We start from the raw sequence: 19,009 nt of genomic DNA on the forward strand, positions 1-19,009 counted from the left end.
TTTATTGTACTAACAGAAAATGTGCAATCTGCATTCAAACAAAATTTGACAGGTGCATAAGTATGGGCACCCTTATCATTTTCTTGTTTTAAATACTCCTACCTACTTTTTACTGACTTACTAAAGCACTTTTTTGGGTTTTGTAACCTCATTGAGCTTTGAACTTCATAGCCAGGTGTATGCAATCATGAGAAAAGCTACTTAAAGTGGCCACTTGCAAGTTGTTCTCCTGTTTGAAGCTCCACTGAAGAGTGCCATCATGGGCTCCTCAAAACAACTGTCAAATGATCTGAAAACAAAGATTATTCAACATAGTTGTTCAGGGGAAGGATACAAAAAGCTGTCTCAGAGATTTAACCTGTCAGTTTCCACTGTGAGGAACATAGTAAGGAAATGGAAGAACACAGGGACAGTTCTTGTTAAGACCAGAAGTGGCAGGCCAAGAAAAACATCAGAAAGGCAGAGAAGAAGAATGGTGAGATCAGTCAAGGACAATCCTCAGACCACCTCCAGAGAGCTGCAGCATCAACTTGCTGCAGATGGTGTCACTGTGCATCGGTCAACTATACAAGGCACTTTGCACAAGGAGAAGCTGTATGGGAGAGTGATGCGAAAGAAGCCGTTTCTGCAAGCACGCCACAAACAGAGTCGGCTGAGGTATGCAAAAGCACATTTGGAGAAGCCAATTTCTTTTTGGAAGAAGGTCCTATGGACTGATGAAACCAAGATTGAGTTGTTTGGTCATACAAAAAGGCGTTATGCATGGTGGCAAAAAAACACAGCATTCCAAGAAAAACACTTGCTACCCACAGTAAAATTTGGCGGAGGTTCCATCATGCTTTGGGGCTGTGTGGCCAATGCCGGCACCGGGAATCTTGTTAAAGTTGAGGGACGCATGGATTCCACTCAGTATCAACAGATTCTTGACAATAATTTTCAAGAATCAGTGATAAAGTTGAAGTTACGCAGGGGATGGATCTTTCAGCAAGACAATGATCCAAAACACCGCTCCAAATCTACTCAGGCATTCATGCAGAGGAACAATTACAATGTTCTGGAATGGCCATCCCAGTCCCCAGACCTGAATATCATTGAACATCTGTGGGATCATTTGAAGAGGGCTGTCCATGCTCGGCGACCATCAAACTTAACTGAACTGGAATTGTTTTGTAAAGAGGAATGGTCAAAAATACCTTCATCCAGGATCCAGGAACTCATTAAAAGCTACAGGAAGAGACTAAAGGCTGTTATTTTTGCAAAAGGAGGATCTACTAAATATTAATGTCACTTTTCTGGTGAGGTGCCCATATTTATGCACCTGTCAAATTTTGTTTGAATACAGATTGCACATTTTCTGTTAGTACAATAAACCTCATTTCAAGGCAGAAACATTACTGTGTCCAACAGTTATTACATATATCAAACTGAAATAGCTGTTGCAAAAACACCAATTTTTATAAAACATTAAGCTTAAGATTAATAGGGGTGCCCAAACTTTTTCATATGACTGTAGCCTTTTTATTTCCATGCAGTAGTCCATGATTTTCTACACCATTGTCAATGGGTCTGAATGATAAACCTGAATTCAGTGATTGATATATGTTCCAATACTAGTAGGGGAAATTGTAGTATTAGAATTTAAGTCTGACATCCATATGGCTAATTTTGTACAAAGGACCAAAAAACTCTGAACTTTCATTGCAGGCCGTACTATTGAGTTAATAGGAACCAGAATTGAGGAAGGTTATTTCTTGGAGTAGAGAGCGTGTCATTACTGACAACTAGGTCTGGTTTGTACAAACATCAAAAGATGGACATATGTCATCCAAACTGGATATCCCCTATACTAGGGGTGATGCAGGAATATGAACTATTCTATATTCATTGTACTTGCTCCTGTATTAACGCACTGTCAAGACCTAAAGTTTCCATAATAAACTGACAGGGTCCTGGAAACCTGAACCCATGACCAGGGATCCAATGGAGAATTAAGGTGTGCACCTGCTTGGGGTCAGAAAGGTCTGAGTGTGTTCCATCGTACTCCTACCCACAGGGAAACAGAGGAGCAACTATAGATTGAAAATCTTTAGGGATTTTGTTATTTCTCCCATTTATTTTAAAACTGTTCTGCATATTTCTATGTTGTCTTATTTTGTCTTTTTTATTCATTGTTCTTGTAAGCAATGTATTTTTCATATTAAAGATTAAATCTTTAATACATTTGATCCTTGTAAGCGTTAAAGAATCCATAGCTTTTCTGAGAGTGCTTGGCCTTCTGACTGTCGGACAGCAGGATGTATTTTGGGGATTCATCAACCCCTTTGGTGAGTGGTAGCAGCGTGTTGTGTATTTGGGGTGTGTAGGTCATTGGAGTGAGTTATGCTCAATTTGCAGTCCCACCCACGACATGAGCTGAGAATTGTGTACATGACTGTGTGTATGCAATATGCACATAATCTTATTTTCACATCTTTGACTCTAAAATTTTTTATTCAGGAAGTTCAGGATGTTGGCTGTACTATAGACACTAAAATGCAGCCACATAACTCATCTGGATGAGACCTACGTAGAATTTACACTGGGTACTATTTTTGTCCAGGGGCCAGCCACTTGTATTGGCAAGATAAAAATAAAGACGCTACAAAACCCAGTTACCCATCCATTGTGTGAGCCAACACAAATTTCAAGTGCAGAGTAAGGCCGTGAATTGTGACTAAAATTGTTACAAGGCCGAGTTCGCATCACATTTGTCCCAATGTTCAGTGGCTCCGTCGGGGATTCAGGCGTATGCGTTGACGGGGCCATTGACTATAATTGATGCAGACGGAGTCACGTTGTGCTCTGTCATACATCATTTTCAACCGTATACGTCTAGTTGAGGAGGGCAGCAAGACATAGTCGACTATGTCTTGCTGTCCACCTCAACTAGACGTATATGGCTGAAAATGATGTATGACAGAGCACAACATGACTCCGTCTGCATCAATTATAGTCAATGGCCCCGTCAACGCATACGCCTGAATCCCAGTTGCCGGGGTTCAGATGTAAGCCCAGACGGAGTGTATAGTGTATATCAGTGCAGCATAGCGTAAGCTCCTTGCACCCACTAATCTGCGCAAGTAAGGGCCTGTGTGAATCAGGTAGCAGCATTACCCTCCATTAAGCCTTCCGATCTAGTAGCCGCTTTCTAATATCTCCGCCTCTCGGAGCTACCAGCACCCTTTCAATTCCAAAAACCTGCAGGGAGGCAGTGTCACGATTGTGTTGTTGGATGAAGTGCATGGGAAATGGTGTGTTTATTGATATGTAAGATTATAAATATCAGATACATGCTCCGAGATACTTTTTTTTTTTCAGCTTCTGTATTGTACATCCTACATACATTTTGTTGCATGTAGTTAATAAAGCATTGTATAGCTTATGAGAACTGAAGAAACTGCACAAGTTACTTGCTGGTAAAATTCTCCTCTGCTTCATATGGTCATGTGTGACCTCCAGCGCCTTATTTCTTACTAAACACCTTACAAAGCACAGAGTACAGAGATTTCCTGTCAGTGCTTTGAACAGAACACAGCCTGTCAGTGGAGCATAGTCCTGTATACCGGAGGCCGGGTTCTGAGCAGTGTGTGCTGATTGGTAACAACATTGCAACAGTGATTGGGAATGTGTACAGGGACATAAAGCACAGGATGATACACACAGAACAAATAATCGTATCAACTAGTAACTTTGACAGCGTGCTAGATTACATTATGATAAATTAATCCATTATATGACTCATTGCTCCCCTAAATTATACTGAGCCTGTGTGGTGCCAATATCAGCTCCTGGAACAATATTGACTGCAGGTGAGTCTCGGGATAGCACATACTAGGTGATGTGTGAGGAATATTAGGAAGAAGAAACTGTACGCAGCGGTTTATCCACTTTCAGATGGATAACACATTAGGTGAAGAGGGAGGAATATTAGGAGGGAGAAACTGCAGAGGTGTATCCACCTTGAGACTGAATAGAAGACTCAGAATAGCAAACATTAGATGAAGAGGGAGGAATATCGTGAAGGAGAAATTGCAGAGGTGTATCCACCTTGAGACTGAAGAGGAGGCTCAGAATACCACACATTAGGTGAAGAAGGAGAAACTGCAGAGATGTATCCACCTTGAGACTGAATAGAAGGCTCAGAATAGCACACATTAGATGAAGAGGGAGGAATATCGTGAAGGAGAAACTGCAGAGGTGTATCCACCTTGAGACTGAATAGAAGACTCAGAATAGCACACATTAGGTGAAGAGGGAGGAATATCATGAAGGAGAAACTGCAGAGGTGTATCCACCTTGAGACTGAATAGAAGACTCAGAATAGCACACATTAGGTGAAGAGGGAGGAATATCATGAAGGAGAAACTGCAGAGGTGTATCCACCTTGAGACTGAATAGAAGACTCAGAATAGCACACGTTAGGTGAAGAGGGAGGAATATCATGAAGGAGAAACTGCAGAGGTGTATCCACCTTGAGACTGAAGAGGAGGCTCAGAATAACACACATTAGGTGAAGAGGGCGATCAGGAAGGAGAAACTGCAGGTGTATTCATATTGAGACTGTATAGCACATACTGAGTAAGGTAGGAAGAATGTTAGGAAGTAGACACTGTGTGTAGTGATTTAACCATCTCGAGACTAGGAGTCTCCGGATGGTGCTTTGTAGGTGAGGTCAGTGGGAGCTGTGGCATACAGCACTGGCTCTTGGGAAATGCAGCCTAGCCCAGGAGCAGAGGTGGCCGGAAGTGCATGATGTAAACAATAACAGACGGCAAAGATGGCTGAGGAGAAGCCAAAACCAAAGTACAAGGTGCGGGTGTCCTTGCGGGGGCAGCCACAGCGCCGTCTTGTTTTCTTTTGTGTCTGTAAACCCCTTTAATGGCCATGTAATGTGGTGCCGCTCTGTACCAGCCTCCTGCAGTCTCTCATCGGTGGCAGCAGATTTGTGCTGCACTAATCAGTAGTACTGGGCTCTGCGTTCAGTCTCCAGCTGCAGTAGCCCCACACCTGCACGGCCGGGCCCCCGAATTAATCCACTCTGGGGTCCTGCACCTTTAAGACTTCTTTGTTTCCGCAACCTTATTTACCCTCTTGCTGCTCAACCACACTTTCCACAGGGCTTGGATTCACAGACGCTGCTACGCTGTACGGCCAAGCTGTGTGCGCACACGGTACGCAGGTTACGTAGAGCCACAATAATACCCCAAGTACGGCCTGGCCTGCGTGCTCTGAGCGTGGAGGAGGAAAGAGGCAGCGCTTTGTGTGTGTGGCTACTGCCTCAGCCAATCACAGGGCGCGGAGGAACGAGCGCCGGCGGGCGGGAGCCAGTGGGATAATGGTATATAGAGCCGGGGGGCGTGTCCTTACGCGGCGGCGGTGGGTAACAGGTCGAGCGTGCCGTGAATGGCGGAATAAAGAGCGTGAGCGGAGAAGATATGAGGCGGAGACACCGAGGAGGAGGAGGAGCGGACACCGGGAAAGCAGGTACCGGTTCAAAAGGGGCGGGGTGCTGGGTAATGAAGGGACAGATGGGAGGAGCACAGTGAGGAACCGGAGGAGGTGGTACCGGGGGAGGCACACACCAGTTCTTGTATGTATACATGCGCATGTAAATAATGGCGAGCTTATTGTCTGCACATGGCCCGCGGCGGCCGCTGGCGGCTGCGGAGCGCACAATGGCAGTGTTGTGTCCGCGCTGCCGGCCCATTGTCTGCCGGCCACTCACACATGCTTCTGGGAACTCCGGAGCAGCCATTGTTTGTGGAGTTGCTTTTTATGCAGACTTGCATGAGGAAGCCTCTTCTGAGAACAGCCTTATGGGGGACCTTAAAGGGGTCCTAGTTATTCCCTACTCACAGGCTAGGTGGCTTACTGATCGTGGGGGTCCGACCGCAACTTTTATCACCATCGCTCCATTCGTTTTGTATGGGGGGGCTACCAGAAAAGCAGTGGGGCATGTGCACTGCTGTCCATGCTGCCGGGGGTAAAACGCAGGCGGACCCCCACCACTACGTATAGCACCTGTCCTGCAAGTGGGTGTAAGTCCACACTATGTCTGAGCACACTGGGGCGCAGGAGGCAGTCAGGATGGATGGCGAGGCCTCTGACCCCCCGTGAAGAACCGTTAAACGTTACACAGTCATATCCTGGCCAGGCGGAGGCCGAAGGAACACCTATGGCTGATGGCGACGTTGCAGTACACATTGGGAAACGCTCCTGCCATGCATTGTGGCTAGGGTCACTGACGCACTGTGTGCCTACACAAACTTGTCTCGACGACCCCGTTAACATGGACGCCGAGCCTCTATGATCACAGTGTAAAAAAAACATACAAAAAAAAAAGTTTTGTACAAAGTTCTCGGGCAGAAAAATCCCCAATAATGTGAACGTGCCTCACAGTTAGGCTGTGTGCACACAGTGCAGATTTGCTAGCAAAACCTAATGCCAGCAAAGTGAATGAGAAACCTGAAGTGTCATGCACACGTTGAGTATTTGTGACTTGCAGAAAATATTCTGCAGCATGTCAATTCCCTGAGTGTTTTCACCCATTGATTGCAAAAACTCAACGTTTTTTTATGCTGCACTTTCCTGCGAAGAAAAGCAGAAATTTCTGCGCACAAAATACTCAAGGTGTGCACATACCCTTAGGCTATGTGCCCACGATGCAGAAATGCTCAGGATTTTTCCTGAGCGTTTCTGCATCTCTCTGGCACAAAAAACGCATGCGGATTGTACATACATTTTTCCTGCCAGGGACTAGCGTGAGTGAAGCGTTCTTCACATGCATTTCCGCATGCGGGTTGACAAGCCCTTTCCAAGCGATTTTTAGCATCACTTGGAAAGTGCTTGACAACTTGGTCACACTATATAAATCCATGCAACCGGCATGGATTTACTGTATATAGTGTGACCGAAAGAATGATAAAAAAAATAAATCTATACTTACCATCTGATGGCCCCCGGAGTCTTTATTCCATCCGTCCTGGCTTGCTGGCAGCTCACGGTACACTGAAGGACCTGCCGACGTCAGCGGTCACGTGACCCGTCACATGACTAAATGACGTCAGCGCAGGTCCTTCAGTCCACCGCGAGCTGCCGGCAAGCGAAGTCAAAGACACCGGGGGCCATCAGAAGGTGAATATAATATTTATTTTTTATTTTATTCTTTTTTTTTTTTTTTTTTTTTTTTTTTTATACAGGTTCTATGGTACCCGTGTTTGTAGGAGAGTCTCCTGTCCTCCAGACCCTGGTACCATCCGCACATTGAAACGCATGTAATCCGCATGTACATATCCAGTGATGTGGAATCCGAACGTTCCAATGCAAGTCAATGACGGCGAAAACGCAGCGCTTCCGCAAAATAATTGGTAGTGCTGCGTTTTTTTCCGCAGTGGTAACCTGCAGCAGAAATTTCCTCAGCATGTGCATAGCACATGCGGATATCATTGTGGAAAAAAAACCGCACTACCACTTATTTTGCGGAAGCGCTGCGTTTTCGCCGCCAGTGACTTGCATTGGAACGCTTGGATTCCGCATCACTGGATCTGTACATGCAGAATCCATGCATTTCAATGTGCTTATGGTACCTGGGTCTGGAGGACAGGAGACTCTCCTCCGGACCCGGGTACCATAGAACCTGTAAAAAAAAAAAAAAGAATAAAATAAAAAATAAATATTATATTTACCTTCTAGCGGCCCCCAGTCTCCTGGTCTTCGCTTGCCGGCTGATCGCGTTGGACTGAAGGACCTGCGCTGACGTCATTTAGTCATGTGACGGCAGGTCCTTCAGTGTAGTGTACCGCGAACTGCCGGCAAGCCGAGACGCATCGGATAAAGACTCCGGGGGCCATCGGAAGGTAAGTGTATATTTATTTTTTAACATTCTTTAAGGTCACACTATATAAATCCATGCCTTTTGCATGGATTTATATAGTGTGACCAAGTTGTCGAGCACTTTCCAAGTGATGCTAAAATCTCTTGGAAATCGCTTGTCAACCCGCATGCGGAAATGCATGTGAAGAACGCTTCACATCCGCATGTCCCTGGCAGGAAAATGCATGTACAATCCGCATGTGTTTTTTTTTTGTGCCAGAGAGATGCAGAAACGCTCAGGAAAAAATCCGGAGCATTTCTACATCGTGGGCACATAGCCTTAGTGTTCACTGCGGTAGTGACACTGATTTTAATCCCTCCCCCCAGCACCTCGTCCAAATTGGGCCTTAGGACAGTTATTAAACCTTAATAAAAGCCATCAGTGCCTTCCTATCCCCACCCCAGCGCTGCGGCCAGTCTTTGCTGACATGCATTCTAGGCCTCAACTGTCACGTGGCGTACTAATGGCATCATGGCACCCATCGCTGAGTACGGCGCGTGTCCCCTTAGGCCATTTTTTTACAGTTTGATATAATTTTTAGTTTTTTTTCCTATTTATGACAAACAGGTGTGAAAAAAAAAAAAAAAATTATGCACAAAATAATTTTAATGAGTTTTAATTATCTAATAACTTTTAGTTTTACTTGTTTTATCTACTTAGGTTGTCCCCCAGAAGGTCAGATGCTTGTTACCTTTCCCTATTTCTTATAACTATGGTTGTCATCTCAGCCCAAGTAATAGGGGAGGACCACACTAACAGTAACACCGGTCCTCACTAAATAGTAAACAATTTAAAAAAAAAAAAAAAAAGTTTCTTCTGTGTGGCCGGTCAGAGGACTTCCAATAAATGTTTTATTACACTACATACAGGTTTAGGTAAGTGCAATAATATTCCTACCAATTGCTGTATTCCCAGTGCCGCTCCAGTCCCTTTCTCACGCTTGTACAATGTAAACCTATGGAGTCTCCTTCTCACACTCCATAGACTTGCTTTGTAAAAGTCACTTCTGCCTCACACACACACCTCCGTGTGATCCAGCCAGTCGGGATACCAGTCACATGACCCAGAAGAGGTCCGGAGCAGTGCAGGAAACTGAGGAAGACGATGATCGGTAAGCATTTTATTGCACTTACACTACAGGTTTAGGGAATGAAATAATTTTTGGGAGTAGTTCTTTAATGATCCTTTGGATTCATATTACCTCTCATCTTGAAGGCACTCGTTCGGCGTCTTTATACTGCCTGGTTTGAGGACCGCATAAAGTTGTGACTCCCTGCTTCCACCTTCTTTCCTTGCTGTAGTTTTCATAAGTTTACGGTTTACCAGCTCTGCACAAGCTGAGAGCTATAGTCCTCTCATTGATGTGTGCATGCTTGGTAAGTCTCAATGTTCATGAACGGTGCGCTCATCTGCTGTCTTTCTACATGCACCATATTTTAACCAGAATACTGCCGTGTGAAAGGGGCTTTATTATGAGAGCTGGAAATACTTGAACCTGTCGGCTTCCGCTGTTTAAAATGAATCTGTCATCAGGTTGTTGGCACCTAGAGCAGCATAATATAGAGACAAAGCCCCTGATTCTAGTGATGATTCACTTACTGGCTCATGTCCCAGCAGTTATGTGTTCACTCTGTTATTGCAGCCACTCTCCTCCCGATGCAGAAATGATCCATGCTGGACAGCCCTTTAAGGCTGACGGTGATGGTGAAGTGTGTGAACAAACTGCATCATAGCTTGCTGCTTACCCACAGACCTGTCGCAGGGCCCATGCTGACTTCCAGCAACTACTAAAAGCCGGTGCTGTGATTATCTGGGAAATTTAGGCTTCTGACATTCATGTAGATGTTACATTGACACTAACCACTTATGTAAATCTTGTTCAGATGGCAGTGGTATAACAATGGCATCTGAGCAAGACAGTGTGCTCTGCTGCATCACAAATTGTTGAGCAATTATTTAAGAAACGTGGCAAAAAGTTAAAGTTGTTGGCCTCCAAATTCCTCTTATGTCTGACGAATCTGTAGAATGTACTGGAGAAGCAATTCTGATCACTTGAACGCTTCTTGGACATTTAAGTTTCCCTTTTGTTCCAAGTGACTTAAAGGGGTTGTCCGGTACTTTTTTTTTTTTTTTTTTTTAAGTTGCCCAATGTGTTCAGCATGTGGGCATAAGTATCTCTGTAAATACCTTGTGTTGCAGATAGCGCCGCTCACAGGCATTATCAGTGGCCGCTCACAGGCATCATGTGACCCCCGGCTGCAGCCGGCTCTGACATCCGTTGACGTCACGACAAGTTCAGGCTGCAGCTGAGGGTCCCTCTTCCGCGTTCCACCGGTGGATGCTGGGTTGTGGGTGGGGTTATTCTGCTGCGTCACACTCTGCATCCAGCTTGCGCTCTCCCTCTCCTCATTCATCGGGAAAGCGCTCAGTGGATGCTGGGTGTGAAATGGGGAATAACCCCGCCCACAACCCAGCAGCCACCGCGGGGACCCCAGCGCTGAGTCACGCCCCACTTGTCGTGGGGTCACGTGATGCCTGTGAGCAGCCACCGAAAGCGTCGGTCCCAGGCATTATCAGCAACACAAGGTATTTACAAATATACTTATGCCCACATGCTGAATACATTGGACAATTTAAAAAAAAGTACCAGACAACTTTAAGATGAAGCTGCCGTTTGTACATTTTAGGAGTAATACCATTCTGACCAATATATAATTTGTATTCTCCTGTGCATGCTCTGTCTAATTTACAGTTGTTTCTGAACTATCTGCTATGACGTCTCACATAAAGAGCGCACGCAGACATGAGATTCCTGCTCTATGTAGCACACCCTCAGAAGCAGTAGTCGGTGCGGGAGGTGAGTATGTTTATTTTTATTATAGGGAATATACACTGCATACACTGCTCAAAAAAATAAAGGGAACACTCAAATAACACATCCTAGATCGAGTGAATGAAATATTCTCATTGAATACTTTGTTCTGTACAAAGTTGAATGTGCTGACAACAAAATCACACAAAAATAATCAATGGAAATCAAATTTCTTAACCAATGGAGGCCTGGATTTGGAGTCACCCCCAAAATTAAAGTGGAAAAACACACTACAGGCTGATCCAACTTTGATGTAATGTCCTTTAAAACAAGTCAAAATGAGGCTCAGTATTGTGTGTGGCCTCCACGTGCCTGTATGACCTCCCTACAAGCCTGGGCATGCTCCTGATGAGGTTGCGGATGATCTCCTGTGGGATCTCCTCCCAGACCTGGACTAAAGCATCCGCCAACTCCTGGACAGTCTGTGGTGCAACGTGACGTTGGTGGATGGAGCGAGACATGATGTCCCAGATGTGCTCAGTCAGATTCAGGTCTAGGGAATGGGCGGGCCAGTCCATAGCTTCAATGCTTTCATCTTGCAGGAACTGCTGGCACACTCCAGCCACATGAGGTCTGGCATTGTCCTGCATTAGGAGGAACCCAGGGCCAGCCGCACCAGCATATGGTCTCACAAGGGGTCTGAGGATCTCATCTCTGTACCTAATGGCAGTCAGGCTACCTCTGGCGAGCACATGAAGGGCTGTGCGGCCCTCCAAAGAAATGCCACCCCACACCATTACTGACCCACTGCCAAACCGGTCATGCTGAAGGATGTTGCAGGCAGCAGATCGCTCTCCACGGCATCTCCAGAATCTGTCACGTCTGTCACATGTGCTCAGTGTGAACCTGCTTTCATCTGTGAAGAGCACAGGGCACCAGTGGCGACTTTGCAAATCCTGGTGTTCTGTGGCATTTCTTTGGAGGGCTGCAGTATGTGGTTTAGCATTGTCTGGCTCAAATATGCAAAGCCTTCTCTTAAATACATGTCTGGATGGATGGTGTTCTAAAACCGCTATATGATGCTCAGTATGGATAGTGCCTTTCATGATGTGTAAACTGCCCATGCCATAGGCACTAACTCCATAATAACAGATTCAGGCTTTGAACTGTGTGCTGATAATCAGCTGGAAAGTCCTCTCCTATTGAGTCCGCAGGTCACAGCATCTATGGTTTCCATAAAGAATTTCACATTTGATTCCTCTGACCACAGAGCAGTTTTCCATTTTCCTCAGTACGTTTTAAATGAACTTTAGCTTTGAGAAGATGCAGCGTTTCTGGAGTGTGGTGATATATAGCTTCATATTTGCATGGTAGAGCTTTCACTTGTATTTGTGGATTGTACGGTGAGCTCTGTTCATAGACAGTGATTTCTGGAAGTATTCACGAGTCCATGCAGTGATTTTCAGGACCAAATTTCACAAGCAGTATGTTACTCAGTAAACTAGTAGCCAATAAATTTTCCCCTTCCTTGTTTGGCTGGGAAAGACACTTCTTTATACACTCTGTTCAATGTTGAGTTTTTCAAACTGAGTGTTTAAACAAGGGAGAAAGGGGGAAAAATAAGTTTCTTGAAATGCAGAGTAGTTGGTCTCCTTTGGGACTTGTAACCTTACAGAAGTGGCTTTCTCTGGGAATGTTGAGCTGCGAGTCCTAGGAGCTCAGCTGGATACAATACTCTTGCCCCATGTGCAGAGGACTGAAGAGGTACAGCGTTCAGCTGGCCATTGTTGCTATGGTAACCGACGGCAGACTGTTATTTTTTAAAAAAATTTTTACTCTCGGCTACACTCCACATATTTCAGACTTCTCTCTTAGTGTTCTTTCCAGTAAGTCTAACACCTAATGCTACAGTTTATGAACGCATGATATTACATATTATTACTCTGGCTGGTAAAATGCCACTGAATGCCAGTTAGATTGGTATAATTTACTTTGTGTGTGTGTGTACATAACCTCGTATGTATTGGGTTTCTGTTCCCATACTATACTGTTTTACTTTACCTTTTACTCTATTTAGTTCTTTAAAAAGGACCGATCATTTGTGTGATTGCCCCTTTTAGTTAAAGCACCACTCCAGTATTTTTTTTTTTGTTTCACCGCTGGAGTGGTGCATAAAATCCAAGTCCCCTGCCCCCTTTCTGATGCTCGCCTTCGGGCATTTTTGCTGCTTCTTTGGTCCATCTCCTGCAGTTTGTGACCTGTCGGCAGCTCCAGTGTTTCATGGGGCGAGCCGGAGGTCACTAAGCAATGTAAGTCTATGAGCGCCTAGTTCTGGCCTGGCTCTGGCTCTCATAGACTTACAATGAGAGCTTGCGATGTAGCTTGTGAGTTCTGACCAGTCACAAGATGGCGCCGTGGGACCTGCACAGATTAACAGTGAAGGCGCCGGAGGGTGAGTGTATGACTCGGGACACGGGACTTGCGCTTAAAGGACCACTCCAGGAATGGTGCTTTAAGAAAACAATGGGCCGCGGCACACTGATGAGTTTAATAAATGAGTGATTAAAAAAGAAAAGTCCCTTACAGTTCCTGTGCATAGTCTAAGGCTGTGTTTTAACTGGAGTCTCTTTGCTGAGTCTTTGGCACGGAAACTCCCGAGTTATTGAGTGGGATTTTGGAGGATTTCCTCTCCAAAAACTCAGCAAAAGACTGAATACATCAGGGACTCCACATTCTATCAAAGTCTGGGTCCTAACTTCTGGGTTGTGGGATCTCTAAAGAATATGTTCAGTGTTTTTGTTTTGTCGCCCCCCCCCCCATTCCTCTTGAAGTGTCCGCTATAGCCATTTGATAGACCATACCTAGCTTTGAAGCAGATCCTGAAAGAAACCTCTCCCAAAGAAATGATGCTTCCTTTCATTTTTCTCTCTTCCAAGAATGTTTGATGCTGTTTTGAGGAGGATTTTTCCAAAGAATCCCCCCCCACCAAAAAGAATACTAATCTGTCTGAAAGTAGCCTGCCAAAATACAAGATCTCCTTCAGCTTTTAGCTAAACAAGCCCTGTCTACACTGTTATTGGTCAGTAACCGCATTAGAGCTGATACTGATCGATAACTGCGTGTAAACCAAGCAGACAGCGCTGTTAATGCTAAATGCTCGAGAACTCTTGTTTACAGTAAGGGTTGATGTGTGAAGGTTTGAGATCCCACTAAGCAGGCCATGCCCCCAAAATCCCTCACATTTACTAAATTCATTAATGTGCGGCTGGCCATTGTTTAGTTTTATGTGCTCACCAGGGTTGTGGAATCGGTAAGCCAAACCTCAGACTCCTCAATTTCCATGACTCCGACTCCCTAATACACAGCTCATGTTTAAGTTATAAATTTACTGTAGCACAGATTCATCTCCGCTAAAAGTCTAGACCCTTAGATCAGAAATAGGACAGACATTTATAAGACATTTCATAACTTTCCTAAATTCTTATGAAAAAATATTCCCCACAAACTGCATTGAACTACTGTACCCAATTTATTATACATTTTAGGAGTCGGAGATGGTTTCCATTTTATACCGACTCCGACTCCACAGCCCTGGCGCGCACGAACAGTAATCCCTGCGGATTGGACGCAGCGTACTTGTACTGCGGGCATTCCGCTCCGGCCTGATGTTACAGCATAGTGGATGCGATTTCAAGAAAGCCCATGCCCACTATGCGTCTCCGTGCTCCTGTGGTCACCCGTGGATACGGACATGTGGTGCATCTTTCAAGACCGCAGCATGTCAATTTTTCTTGTGGAGAGCCTAGTCTTCGCAAGAGAAATTATATCACTGTAATATATAGGATGCAGTGAATCCGCATGGTTCAATGAACACACGCAGATTTACCTGCGTGCAGCGATTTGCCAATACCGACCATGTGCACGTACCCTCAGGACAGTCTCACACACATCAGTAATTTAGGCAAGTGCTGTCCCCAGAACAGTAACTGTAGGACCATACTGCAGCTTCAGATCACTTTTTTTTTATTTTGCACAGATCATAGCTGCATAATATAACATTGTAGTGGTCAGTCCCCACCTGTGTCACAGAGTTTCCTCCTTAGTTGCAAGCATAAGATTATGTAATGGTAAATGAATGAGCACTTAAAGCAAAATACCGAGTTCACGCAAAATAAGGATACATTCATTGCTTCTCAGAGTCTCCAGCTAGGATTGTATAGAGAAAACCTCAGCAGGTATGGCTTCCATTATGAACCTTTGGCAAACTTCCCATTAGGTTTTCGAGTTTTGTTTTTCTGTTCCGTATCAGAAATATAAAATCCGAATTCACACCAGCGACTGATCCATTGCCGGATTTATATCTGCCGTCAGACAGCCCTTAATGGAGGACATGGCTGTCTCTCTTGTCATGCCCTCACAAACCTAATCTTTCTAAAGCTGAGCTTTTTCTGTTCCTTCTGCTCCTAAACCTGATTCAATGTATTGCCAAATCCTGTCACCTTAATTAAATTAAAAATCGTCGCTTTTTTTTTTCTTTCTGTAGTGTGCTTACAGAAGATTGCTGGTTGACACAGATCATGCCATCTGAGTTTTCTCCAGTCCCAGGACAATGTGTGAAAAGTTAAATAAATATATATATTTACAATATTCTCTGGCCAAAGAAGCTGAAAATGTTAGGAAGAAAGATCAGTCTGAACTGCTGAATAGGCTTGCATCAGGTTTTGTGTATACTAAGTGTGTGGAAATTGACAAAACTATCATTATTTTTTTAATTTTTTTTTTCTTTAAAAAGGATACACAACCCTCTTGCCTCCCCACCATTTACAAAATCAGATGATTTCTGACCCATTTACACCAACTGTATACCACTGATTTTATCTAGAGGCAGGCTTCTTAATAGTTGTTTTTTTTTATAGACTTGCCCCTTTTGGATGTAAAGGTTTGCCATCTGTGAAATAGTATAAGGATTTGTATTGCACATGCCTAGCATGTTGCACCAAATTTATCATGGCATTTTAATAATTTGATACAAAGTGCACCGATTTTGCTGTGTTGTATATTCGGATACTCAACAAAACCATGGAGAAACGTGCCCATAATTTGTTGGTGCACTGAAGCCCTTATAAACAGTGGTGAGTCAGGGCTGTGGAGTTGGGGAGTTGTCCGGTCCAAACCGATAAGTCTGCAGACTTATGAATCCCCCCCCCCAGCGCACGCACTGTGCCCTGCAGGGATTTGCTTGCATCTGATCCGGAAGGTATGTATGAGTTATACATACTCCCAGCCAGTGGGCACAGCCTCTTCCATACACTTGAATTGAGCTCCATATAAGTGTATGGAAGCAAGGCTGCTCTCACTGGCCTGTAGTATGTATAATGCATACATACCCTCCGTTCCCGTGTCTGAAACTGGCAAACCCTCACAGCCCACAGTGCGTGCTCTGGGAGGATTCATAAGTCTGCAGTCTGAGTGACTGCAGACTTATCAATTTGGAACTGACAACCCCTTTAAAGAAGATCAATCACTTGCTCAAAAATTAATAATTATTCACATTTTGGCTATGTGCCCACGATGCAGAAATGCTCCGGATTTTTTCCTGAGCGTTTCTGCATCTCCCTGGCAGAAAAAAACACATTCGGATTGTACATGCGTTTTTTCCTGCCAGGGACATGCAGATGTCAAGCGTTCTTCACATGCATTTCCGCATGCGGGTTGACAAGCGCTTTCCAAGAGATTTTAGCATCACTTGGAAAGTGCTTGTCAACTTGGTCACACTATATAAATCCATGCAACAGGCATGGATTTATATAGTGTGACCGAAAGAATGGTAAAAAAATAAATATACTTACCTTCTGATGGCCCCCGGTGTCCTTTTCTCAGCTTGCCGGCAGCTCGCAGTAGACTAAAGGACCTGCCGATGTCAGTGGTCGCGCGACCCATCACATGACTAAATGACGTCATGGCAGGTCCTTGAGTCCACCGCGAGCTGCCGGCAAGCCGAGACAAGGACACTGGGGGCCATCAGAAGGCAAGTATAATGTATATTTTTTTATTTTATTCATTTTTTTTGTTTGTTTTTTTTTTTACCAGATACAGTTCAATGGTACCCGGGTCTGGATGGGAGTCTCCTCTTCTCCAAACCCGGGTACCATCCGCACATTGAAACGCATGGATTCCGCATGTACAGATGCGATGATGCGGATTCCATGTGTTCCAGTGCAAGTCAATGGCGGCGAAAACGCCGCGCTTCCGCAAAATAATTGGTAGTGCTGTGGATTTTTCCGCAATGATAATCCGCAGCAGAAATTTCCGCAGCATGTGCACAGCACATGCGGATTATCATTGGGGAACATGGCAGACCTTCTACCAAGCATTTTTTTAAGCGTTTGTGCAGCTTAATTGCCGCTGTGGAAACACTTAAAAAACGCATAGTGGGCACACAGCCTTTGTTTTTTGTTTTTTTTTTTTTGTTTTTTTAGACCACAGTATGTGAAACTTCTGACGGAAGTTCAACTTGGCGTTTCTTCACACTACTCTGGGGGCCTGCGCTTTCACCCCTCCTAGACACATTACAGCTCTGTAGCGTCTGAGACAGCTAGCGTAGCTCCCGAACTGTGATTGGCAGCGTCTGGGTTAGAGGGTTGAAAATGCACACGCCCCCAGAGAAGAATGTGAGGGGGGAAAAAAGCAAAAACGCCCAGTTGTACTACAAGCAGAAATTTCACATACGGCGCTGCAAATTAAACAAATGTGAATATCTCTGCAGTAGAGTGACACTGTGCAAAATGGAAAAAAATTGTACCATTTTGAATAAGTGACAGATCCTCTTTAACAGCCATGATACTAGTTTCTCCAGGGCTGTAATGTTTTCCTGGATAATCTCTTGTCAGATTATCGGCCATATTGATATACATCTGTCAGGTTCCATTTATACAGATTAAAAACCATCAATGTGTTTGTTGTTTTTGTTTTTTGTGGTTTATTTTTAACTAAAGCATAAGTGTGGTAATTCTTTACTTGAAACATTTTGGCTCCTCCATATCGGCTAGTGTCTGCCCATACATTCTGTTCTGCTGTAAATAGAAACAAAAACCTTTCAGCCTCTCCTGCCCTCCGCTGCTTCCTGCTGGGGCCAGTCTATTATTCTGCCTTTTATTTCAGACAGTCCCTTGTTTGGCCTCTTTGCAGCAGCTGTGTATGTAGGTTGCTGTATTCCTTCAATGGCGAAAATGTAATGAAATTACAAATACTGCTGAGTAGTTAGAAAACTCTGAAAATTTCAATTCAGCTTACAAATAAGACCCTATTAATAACTATATTATTGCTATAGACCCCCATACACTTCAGACAAAAAATTGTGTGAACTCAACTGAGCGTTCCTGTGTGGGAACAGGAGAAATGGCTGCCTGGCGAACAATGGGGGGCCTTTAGGTAAAAAGGATTGCTACAACTAGTGACAAATCAGTTATTGATTGCCTTGCCTCAGTATTCCCTGCTAGCGAATCGGCAGCTCTGCACCAGGAAAAAAACATGTTATATATTTAATTTATTTTTAATAATAATATTTACTTCTGACCTCTTCTGTGTTCTAGGCATTCAAAAATAGGATTGTCATGGAATGGGGGTTGCTATTGCAAAGCATTGCATGACAAATCTGTGTAGCCTCAGTCTTAAAGGAGTGTAAGGGCTTGTTCACTTTACTCTAGTGTGCCAATGTATAGTGCCCGAGTACACCTCCTAAGGCATTCTTTGTGCTGCTGTTACGCTTTAAAGGGAACTGGGTGCCAGGTTTTCCCAGTATAAACTATGTCCTCCCCCTTTGAGGCCTCTTTATTCTAGTAAGCTGTATGCAAGTCCTCAATCTCCTCTACATAGCACAAAAAATACCTTTTCTTCTCCCCCCATAGGGTACAATGCGTTCATCTCCGATGGGCGTCGCTGGTCTTTCTTCAGCACCACCTATTCTCTCATCGCATTCGCCATCCTCCTGCCCAGCTTCTTGTGGATGACACGTCCTACATTATCCACACAGTATCTGCCAATTGCGCTCTTGCACAGGCGATCTTCAAGTTACCCTGCCGTGGGCAGACCAAAGCACTGTAATGCGCATGCATCGGGAGAGGCAGAGGAGCACTGGTGAGCCTTGCACTTATCACACTGGCTGCTCTGCTAGGCCTTTTACTAGATTAACAATTTCTGTTCTTTACAGAAGACCTCTCCGCAGTCCTATTATTACCACTGGCACATTGAAAGGTAACACTTCTATGTATGGTAGACAACAGAAG

General features: G+C 44.5%; 1 protein-coding gene across 8 annotated transcripts in view; it reads left to right on the forward strand.

Annotated features, from left to right (window-relative positions):
* The first annotated feature begins 5,029 nt into the window (after positions 1-5,029).
* USP49 (ubiquitin specific peptidase 49) overlaps positions 5,030-19,009 on the forward strand; it is a 63,509-nt gene continuing 49,529 nt past the window's right edge. For 4 of the 8 annotated variants that reach the window (XM_073666729.1, XM_073666736.1, XM_073666741.1 and 1 more), the window contains exon 1: positions 5,030-5,523. The gene's annotated coding sequence lies outside the window, so the exon portion shown is untranslated. The other 4 variants (XM_073666738.1, XM_073666739.1, XM_073666737.1 and 1 more) reach the window with 4 other exon arrangements.

Source organism: Phyllobates terribilis, unplaced genomic scaffold (assembly GCF_046119375.1).
Source record: "Phyllobates terribilis strain yellow unplaced genomic scaffold, ASM4611937v1 Scaffold_2__4_contigs__length_985480577, whole genome shotgun sequence".
Lineage (NCBI taxonomy): Eukaryota > Metazoa > Chordata > Amphibia > Anura > Dendrobatidae > Phyllobates > Phyllobates terribilis.